At 38.0% G+C, this 10,499-nt stretch overlaps 1 pseudogene; it reads left to right on the top strand.

Moving 5' to 3' along the window:
* The first annotated feature begins 918 nt into the window (after positions 1-918).
* Positions 919-10,249, top strand: LOC127902797 (DNA (cytosine-5)-methyltransferase 1B-like; annotated as a pseudogene).
* Positions 10,250-10,499: the final 250 nt, after the last annotated feature.

The following is a 10,499-nucleotide window of genomic DNA, read 5'->3' as shown; positions in this document are numbered from 1 at the left end:
GGATGCTATATTTTATAATGTCATGTATGTATTTTTTAATTTATGTCATAATTTTATAATTGGGCATGAAAATATAAATATAAATATTTAAAATTTTAAATATATGTAATAGATGAGCTAAATAGATATAATTATTTACTATAATATATATATTTTATAATTTTTTTTAATAAAATTGAGGTTCTTGGCCAGACCACAGACTTATCAGGTGATGCCCGAGATTAGATCGACTCATCCCTGGACTAGGTCTGATCCAGTCCGAATCTAGTTTAGATGGATGATTTTTACATCCTTAAGTTACACCCTATTGATTTTGAGATGGAACTGTTTTAACTTGTTTTAATTTTTTTTTTAACTTCAGCGATTAGTAAAGATTAATGTGAAGCCGAAGTTAGTTATAATCTATTATGAACTTGCTGAGGTGGCAGGTGAGTTGGCATAAGTGGGATCCAAATCGAGAGTTGGTTAGTTAGTTAATAACAGACTGATTCATTGCAAGTGGATACACACGTGAGAAGCATACATATATATAAGCTGTCTCTAAGCTAGTTTCCAATTTACAGAGCAGAGAGAAACACTTAAGCATTACAGAGAGAAAACGCTAAAGATTAGAAAGGTTTTAATCTGTAATTGGTGACTCAGTTCTAATCCATCATCTTCTTGTTCAATAAAGCTTCTGCCCTTGCTAGCTTTTACAGCCGTGGATGTAGGTTCCTTTGTGGAGCTTAACCACATTAGTTTCTTGGTGTGTTGAGAATCTTTGATTGCTCTGTTCTTCTTTGTTCTTTTTCGTAATCTTGTTTTTTATCAATTCTGGTTTCGTGGGTTGCTTAATTCTTGTTTAAGAGAGTAAAATAAACTCGTTTGCCATAACAAACTGGTATAAGAGCTTGGTGTTGGTTGGGATCAGACTCAAAAATGGCAAGCACCAGAGTTGAACTTGAAAAGTTCAATGGAGATAATGATTTCTATCTCTGGAGTTTGAAGATGAGAGCAATTCTGATTCAACAAGGGCTTGACAGTGCCCTCGATGATGGAGAAAATCCGACGGCCAAGAAAGAAAAGGCAGAAGGTTTTTAAAGCTTTGGTGCAGACCAGAGGATCATAAACAATAAGGCCCATAGCACCATTATCTTGCATCTCTTTGATGAAGTCTTGAGAGAAGTATCCAAAGAAAGAACTGCAGCTGGTTTGTGGGCAAAGCTAGAAGAAATGTTTATGAAGAAATCATTAGCAAAGAGGCTGTACATGAAGAGGAGATTATACACATTCTCAATGAAAGATGGAGTAGCCATGAAAGATCATGTGGATGAGTTTAATAAACTCATTCTTGATCTTGAGAATGTCAACATAATTCTTGAAGATGAAGACAGGGCACTCATCCTTCTAAGTTCCCTTCCAGAATCTTATGAACATTTTATAGATACTCTCCTCTATGGCAGACAGATCCTATCTTTGAAAGATGTCAAAGATGCACTAGAATCCAAGGATTTGAAGAAAAGATCAGAGGTGAAAGATCAAACCAATGCAGAAGGTTTAGTTGCCAAAGGAAAGCCATAGAGGAAACACAACAAGCAGAAAAAGAATAATAACCAGAAAGATAAAGCTGAAAAAAAGAAGAAGAAGAGGAAGTGTTACTTCTGTCAGAAAGAGGGACACTACATCAAGGATTGCTTTGAGAAAAAGAAACTAGAAGAGCTACAGAAGAAGTCAAATGAGAAGGCTGCTGTAGCTTCAGAGGATGAAGGTGATTATGATGAAGCTGATGTCCTAGTGGCTGCAGAGAGACATCCAACTGGTGAGTGGATATTAGATTCAGGCTGCTCTTTCCATATGTGTCCAAACAAAAACCTCTTTAAGACCTTTGAAAGTGTGAATGGAGGGAAGGTGTTGTTAAGGAACAATTTTGCTTGCAAGGTTGCTGGAATAGGAACCATTAATTTAAAAATGCATGATGGTTTCATTAGAGATTTGCACCATGTAAGATATGTCCCTGAACTAAAAAGAAATCTAATATCCCTAGGAATGATTGACCAATCAGGGTGTACCATTAAAGCTGAGAATGGAGAAATATAGGTTTCTAATCAAGGTAAAATTGTAATGAAAGGGGCTAGGAAAAATGGGATGTACATACTTTTGGATCCTCACTTGGGCATGGAATCTCAGCAAGTGTTGTCAGAGATAAAACTAAGCTCTGGCATATGAGACTAGCTCATATAAGTGAGAGAGGTCTCAGGGAGCTAAGCCATCAAGGTTTTCTTGGTGATGACAAAGTTACTTCCTTAAAATTCTGTGAGAAATGTGTATTTGGGAAGGCCACAAGATTGAAATTCAGTTTGGGGAGAAAAGAAACCAAGCAGACCTTAGATTACATTCACTCAGACTTTTGGGGGCCTTCACAAGTGCCATCTTTAGGTGGAGTAAGGTACTTTGTGTTCTTCATAGATGACTTCTCTAGGAAAGTTTGAATTTTTGTGTTAAAACACAAAAATGAAACACTAGGAAAGTTTAAAGAGTGGATAACTCTCATTGAGAATCAAACTGAAAAGAAGATAAAGAGGCTTAGATCAGACAATGGGCTGGAGTATTGCAGCAAAGAATTTGAAGACTTCTGTAAATCAAAGGGCATTGCAAGGCATAGAACTGTCACCTACACTCCACAACAAAATGGGCTAGCAGAAAGAATGAACAGAACCATAATAGAAAGGGTAAGATGTATGCTGCTGAATGCAAACTTATCAAAAGGTTTTTGGGCTGAAACAGTTACTACAATTGCCTATTTGATAAATAGAAGTCCATCCTCAACTCTAGGTTTCAAGACACCTCAGGAGCTTTGGTCAGGAAAGCCACCAGACTTGAGCAATCTAAGGATCTTTGGGTGTCCAGCTTATGCACACATAAAACAAGGAAAGCTTGAACCAAGGGCTGTCAAAGGGTATTTTTTAGGTTATCCAGAGGGCATAAAAGGATTCAAAATATGGACCCTCAATGGGAAACCATCCAGAATACTAATCACCAGAGATGTCACCTTTGATGAAGAGCAAATGCTTCAATCAAAGGTAGAAATTGAGATTGAAGCTACTGAAATAGAGGAAGAAGAAAGTGCTGGACAGAAGGTGGAGCATTCTGATAGTTGTAAGACTTCTGAGCAGCCATCAGACCAATCCAAGGAAAGAAAGAATCCATCAGAACTGGAAACATATCAACTTGCTAGGGATAGGGAGAGGAGAGCCATCAAAATGCCAAAGAAGCATAGCACAGCTGACCTCATTTCCTATGCATTGACAGTAGCTGATGAAGTAAATGGTGGAGAGCCTTTGAGCTATAAAGAAGCTATGTGTTGTAGTGATAAGCTGAAATGGTATGCTGCAATGCAGGATGAAATAATCTCTCTAAAGAAGAATAATACCTGGATCTTAGTGAACAAACCACTTAACAAGAAACTAGTTGGCAGCAAGTGGATTTTCAAATTGAAGGCTGGAGCTTCAGAAAATGAACCACCAAGACATAAGGCCATACTTGTGGCAAAGGGATTCACACAAAGAGAAAGAGTTGACTTCAATGAAGTGTTCTCACCTGTAGTTAAATACAGCTCCATTAGGTTGCTGTTGGGCCTCTCTACATATCATGACCTGGACCTGGAGCAGATGGATGTTAAAACTGCCTTCTTACATGGCAGCCTTGATGAAGAAATTTTCATGGCACAGGCAGAAGGGTTAATTGAGAAAGGATCAGAGGACAATGTGTGCTTATTGAAGAAGAGCTTATATGGCCTCAAACAATCCCCAAGGCAATGGTATTTGAAGTTTGATGAGTTCATGATAAGCCATGGGTACTGCAGAAGCAAATTTGATAACTGTGTGTATTATAAACTCTTATCAAGTGGTGGAGGCATCTATTTGCTTCTTTATGTGGATGACATGCTTATTGCATGCAATCAAAAGGAAGAAATAAAGAAACTTAAGGTGGAGCTCAGCACTGAATTTGAAATGAAGGATTTGGGTGCAGCTACAAAAATTCTGGGTATGCAGATAATAAGAGATAGGGAATCCAAAGTTTTGTATCTATCTCAAGCTGATTATGTGAAGAGGGTGTTAACCAGGTTCAATATGGAAGATTCAAAACCTGTTTCAACACCTCTGTCAGCTCACTTCCAGTTATCTAAGTCACTGGAACCTACAACTGATGATGATTTTAACTATATGAGGGAGATACCTTACTCCAGTGCAGTTGGCAGCATCATGTATGCCATGGTATGCACCAGACCTGACATGGCTCATGCAGTTGGAGTCATCAGTAGGTTTATAGGAAATCCAGGGAAGGATCACTGGAATGCAGTGAAATGGGTACTAAGGTATCTTCGAGGAACTGCTGTCACTGCCATCATGTTTGGAAAAATAAGTGGAGCATCACCTGAAGTTGCTGGGTTTGTGGACTCTGACTATGCAGCAGATAAGGATAGAAGAAGGTCTATAACATGCTTTGTGTTTACTATATGTGGAGGTGCTATAAGTTGGAAGTCTTTCCTGCAATCAGTGGTTGCCCTCTCAACAACAGAAGCTGAATATATTGCACTTACAGAAGTTGTCAAGGAGGCAATATGGCTGAGAGGGCTGGTCTCTGAATTGGGGTTTAAACAAGAAGTGGTTATAGTTGGCTGTGATAGCTTAAGTGATATTCAGCTAAGTAAAAATCCAAAGTATCATGAGAGAACTAAACATATTGATGTTAGAATGCATTTCATAAGGGATGAAATCAGCAAAGGAGTAGTGAATGTGGCTAAGGTGCCATCTGAAGTCAATCCAGCCGACATGTTAACCAAGCCTTTGCCATCAGTTAGGTTCAGGGACTTACTGAATCTGATTGGGAGTGTTAGCTTGTGAAACAAGCTTACTGGTGCTGTGTTGTAGTGAAGGGAGAGGCATAAACAGATTAGAACTAAGGTGGAGATTTGTGAAGCCGAAGTTAGTTATAATCTGTTATGAACTTGCTGAGGTGGCAGGTGAGCTGGCATAAGTGGGATCCAAATCGAGAGTTGGTTAGTTAGTTAATAACAGACTAATTCATTGCAAGTGGATACACACGTGAAAAGCATACATATATATAAGCTGTCTCTAAGCTAGTTTCCAATTTACAGAGCAGAGAGAAACACTTAAGCATTACAGAGAGAAAACGCTAAAGATTATAAAGGTTTTAATCTGTAATTGGTGACTCAGTTCTAATCCATCATCTTCTTGTTCAATAAAGCTTCTGCCCTTGCTGGCTTTTACAGCCGTGGATGTAGGTTCCTTTGTGGAGCTGAACCACGTTAGTTTCTTGGTGTGTTGAGAATCTTTGATTGCTCTGTTCTTCTTTATTCTTTTTCGTAATCTTGTTTTTTATCAATTCTTGTTTAAGAGAGTGAAATAAACTCGTTTGCCATAACAATTAATATAAGAGAAAGTAATTTATTTTGGCTAACTCCTTCTCCTACATTTGCTAAGCCATTAACCAAAATGATAAAGAATATTAATAAAGTAAGTTTTATGGATACACAAGTACTATTTCTTTGAATCAACAAATATGCAACATAAAAAAGGAAGTGGCCAATGTGGTACACACCACATAATTAAATTTGCTTAGCCATAAACCATGTGATGATAATGATATTACCATCTTTGGGTCCGGGATTATGACAACTGGTGATTCAAGTGGATTATGTGTTGATGCTAATTTTGATCAGTCTTCATCTGTGGCAGAGAATGTTGGGGGAATACCAGTATATTTGAGTGCAATACAGGAATGGATGATCAAATTTGGATATTCGTTCGTTACCATATCAGTTCGGACAGATATTTCCTGGTATGCATCTATATCCATATACTATCAAGAGGTTTGGTGGTGGTACTAGTGCTTAAGCTTGCCTTTTTGTACTCTTTATCTTCTGTCAGTGTTAGTTCTTATCAAATTTGCGATTTTGTTTTCAGGTATAGGCTTGGAAGGCCATCAAAGCAGTATGCAGCATGGTACAAACCAGTTCTAAAAACTGTGAGGCTTGCTATTGCCCTCATTACAATGTTGAACAATCAGAGTCGAGCATCTCGACTCTCGTTTGCAGATGTAATAAAAAAAGTGTCCAAGTTCAGTAAGACTAATCCTGCTTATATTTCTTCCAATCCCACAGAAGTTGAAAGGTATGTGGTGGTTCATGGACATATCATACTCCAACAATTTGCAGAGCTTCCTAATAAAAGGATCAGCAAGTGTGCATTTGTGTCTGGTCTTTTTGAAAAAATGGAGGAAAGACACCACACCAGGTCTTTGGTGAAGAAAAGGTGGTGCTGAAGAAGGAAATAAATTCAAATCTGAGAGCATCAAAAAACAAGGTAATGCAAGCAACAACCACAAGATTGATAAAGAGGATTTGGGAAGAGTTTTACTCAAATTATTTGCCTGAAGATACAAAGGAGGCATATATCCATGAAGTGAAAGTGGATGAAGAACTCGATGAAGAACATGGAGAAAATAGTGAGGAATATCCCGAAGACATTAAAGTGGAACAGATGCAAGTTGATGAGAATATGGAGAAATTTTGTTTCTCTGCAAAAAGTGTTAAGCCACCTTGCTCTTCGAAGGCTACCAAATGGGATGGGGAGTTAATAAGAAAAACATGTTTCGGTGAGTCTCTTTACAAACGTGCCATTGTTTGTGGCAATGTGGTTAATATTGGTGGTTGCGTGCTGGTTGAAACTGCAGATTCAGATCATTTGCCTTCAATATATTTTGTGGAGTTTATGTTTGAAAAGTCAGATTCAAGAAAGATGGTTCATGGCAGACACATGCTAAGAGGCTCTGAAACATTTCTTGGTAATACTGCAGATGCTAATGAGGTTTTTTTTGACAAATGATTGCCTGGAAATTGAACTGGAAGATGTTAAAGAAGTTGTGGCAGTTGAAATCTTATTGATTCCTTGGGGGCATCAACATCGGAAGTCTAATGCTTGCAAGGACAAGATTGTTCGTGAAAGAGCAGAGGATCAAAGAATTGATCAATTCCCCTTGGAATATTATTGTAAAAGCTTGTACTGGCCTGAGAGAGGTGCTTTCTTTAAGCTTCCAAAAGATACCATGGGACTTGGAACAGGAGTTTGCCATTCTTGTAAAATAGAGGAAACTGAGAGGGAGAAGGATGTTTTCAAGGTAAATTTGAACAGAAATGGTTTCACTCTCAAAGGAACGGAGTTCCATGTTCATGATTATGTCTAAGTAGCTCATCATCATTTTGCTGATAAAGATAGGAACCGAGATACATTTAGAAACGAAGGGATGAAAGCATATGTTGTTTGTCAGTTGCTAGGTATTGAAGTACCAGAGACTTCCACAAAAGCTTGCCCTGAATCCACTAAGGTTAAAGTTCGGAGATTTTTCAGACCCGAGGACATATCAGAGGAGAAAGCATACTACTCTGACATTAGAGAAGTAAGTCTGTTCTAGGAACCGATCTAAACATTTCTTTTTTATTGAATGGAGTAAAATCTAAACATTTTACGTATTCTTTTGTCTTATATTTTCTGTGATACAAAGTTTCTATTTGACTTTTTGGTGTTATTATGTTATTGTGGATCTTATACACAGTGTCTTTGCTATTGAATCTTTAGGTTTATTACAGTAAACTAGTATTCACAGTTCCTGTTACTGGAGTAGAAGGCAAATGCGACATTAGAAAGAAGCATGATCTTGCCCCTTCGGATAGCCCCACCATCTTTGAGCATATTTTCTTCTGCGAACATTTATACGATCCTGATAAAGGAACCATCAAGCCGGTAGTTTATATTTACTCATTTTCCCTTTAATTCATTTCCTTAACTAGATTCATGTGAATTATGTTTATTAAACTGTGGTTTCTTCTTATGCCGACTGTAATGACTGCATAATGGCCAGTTGCCGCCTCACATCAAGACTAGTGTGCTAAAAGAGAGGGTGTCTGATGATACTGCTTATAGAAAGATAAATGGGAAATGTAAAGAGGAAAAGCATGATGGTGCTGTTGACAAACAGACGGATGCTGTGAATAAGAATCGCTTCGCTACCTTAGATATTTTCGCAGGTTGTGGTGGCTTATCTCATGGCCTACAGCAAGCAGGTAACTTTCAAAGTTCCGTGAGCAAGTAAACCGATTTTGGTCTATTGTGACTGACAAATATGCAACTAAAGGTGTGTCGATAACCAACTGGGCAATAGAGTATGAGCAACCAGCAAGAGAAACATTCAAGGTTAATCATCCAGAAGCTTTGGTGTTTATTAACAACTGCAATGTGATCCTGAGGTTGATGTTTGCTTTCATTTAAGTACAATAATTCATGGCTTTATGTTCGATTCGGTGATAATTTCTTTGTAATCAACTCTTATATCTTCAGTAAATCAATGAATCAAATGCAGGGCTATCATGTCAGCATGTGGGGATGCTGATGACTGTATTTCAACTCCTGAAGCTGCTGAGCTAGCAGCAGAACTTGATGAAGAGACAATTAAGAATTTGCCTCGGCCTGGACAAGTGGATTTCATCAGTGGAGGGCCTCCTTGTCAGGTACATCGATCAATCCTCCAGTCTACTTCTAGGATTTATTTTGTAAGCAATTCTAACAGTAATTGTGTACAATAGACCTATAAAGTTTAGCTATTGGTTCTTTGTTATTTCCAGGGATTTTCTGGAATGAATAGGTTTAATCAAGGCTCTTGGAGCAAAGTTCAATGTGAAATGATCTTAGCATCGTTGTCTTCTGCTGATTATTTCCGCCCCAGATTTTTCCTTCTGGAGAATGTAAGGAACTTTACATCATTTAACAAAGGGCAAACATTTCGCTTAACTATGGCTTCTCTCCTCCAGATGGGTTATCAGGTAGATACCATTTTTGATTTACTCACTCATAACTTTATAGAGGGGTACCTATCAAAATTCCCTGAATTTGTTTCTCCATTTAATTAGTCAATTCAATCGGAAAATTGTGAAAGTATCATGTAGCTTATATAAATTATTCATCTAATTTGTTGTTGTAGGTGAGATTTGGTGTCCTGCAAGCAGGAGCATATGGCATGTCTCAGTCTCGTAAACGTGCATTCATATGGGAAGCATCACCTGAGGAAACCCTTCCAGAATGGCCTGAGCCCCCTGAGCTAAAGATTCCCATTATGCTGCTGTTCGAAGCACCGCAAATGGTGCTCCTTTTCGTGCAATAACAGTTAGAGATACAATTGGAGACCTCCCAGCTGTTGGCAATGGGGCTTCTGTAACAACCATGGAAGTGGGATTTTCTTCACCTGTCTGTGATGCTCATTTTATCTTTATTGTTGTTCCTTCTACCAAAGGTCTTGTTTCTTGTATTTTCCTACCGTGCAGTATAAAAGTGAACCTGTGTCATGGTTTCAAAAGAAAATCAGAGCAGATATGCTGGTCTTAAATGATCATATATCAAAGGCAATGAGTGAGCTGAACCTTATTAGGTGTCAAAAGATCCCAAAACAGCCTGGTTCTGATTGGCGTGTTCTTCCTAGTGAGAAGGTGTATAGTTTTTTCTTTTAGATCTAACTGAAATTATCATTTCATAATTGCTTTGGTTTTAAACATTTTCCTTTTCAAATTCCCCCTCCAGGTTCGATTGTCTAACGGACAGGTTGTAGATTTAATACCCTGGTGCTTACCCATTACAGCTGAAAAGCACAATCAATGGAAGGGTCTGTTCGGAAGGTTGGACTGGGAAGGAAATTTTCCAACCTCCGTTACTGATCCTCATCCGATGGGTATGGTCGGAACCTGTTTTCACCCAGATCAGGATAGAATAATCACAGTTCGTGAGTGTGCTCGATCACAAGTAAGTCTTTTTGGCTATATATGTAAATATCTGCAGTTAGTTGGAATGATGAAAAACCAGAATGACCAAAAATAATTTTTGATGCAGCACCGGTGACACTTTTAACTTGACAAGCTAATTATTGAATCAAACAAGATAAATTTTGCCAACTGTTTCTGCTGTCATCTTACCCTGCTCTCTTGATTCCCGCAGGGTTTCTCCGATAGTTATAAATTTGTTGGTGACATCCAACACAAGCATCGGCAGATTGGAAATGCTGTTCCACCTCCTCTGGCGTTTGCACCGGGGAGAAAACTAAAGGAAGCTGTAGAAATGAAAGCATCAACATCACAGAGATATTCATGTGTTCTGTGAAATAACTGTTCTTTGTTAATATGAAAACCTACTGTTTTTATTTTTTATTTTTACTTCGGCCTATTTCTTAGTAACACACCAACACTAACCCATCTGAAGACATTGAGTCACATTTTCTGAAGTAACTAGATTGATGATATGCAACCTCTTCAATTTATCTCCCTAGCTCCTATTTGTAAGAAAAGTTTCATAGTTTAAAAAATATATTTTCTCTTTAAAATATAGTTCATATAATTCTTTATTATAAGTTTTATCCTTTTCATATTCACACTCATATCAACGTGATTAGCCAACAAT

Source organism: Citrus sinensis, chromosome 5, assembly GCF_022201045.2.
Source record: "Citrus sinensis cultivar Valencia sweet orange chromosome 5, DVS_A1.0, whole genome shotgun sequence".
NCBI lineage: Eukaryota > Viridiplantae > Streptophyta > Magnoliopsida > Sapindales > Rutaceae > Citrus > Citrus sinensis.
The sequence above is the reverse complement of the archived record's forward strand: the minus strand, read 5'-3'. Positions and strand labels throughout refer to the sequence as shown.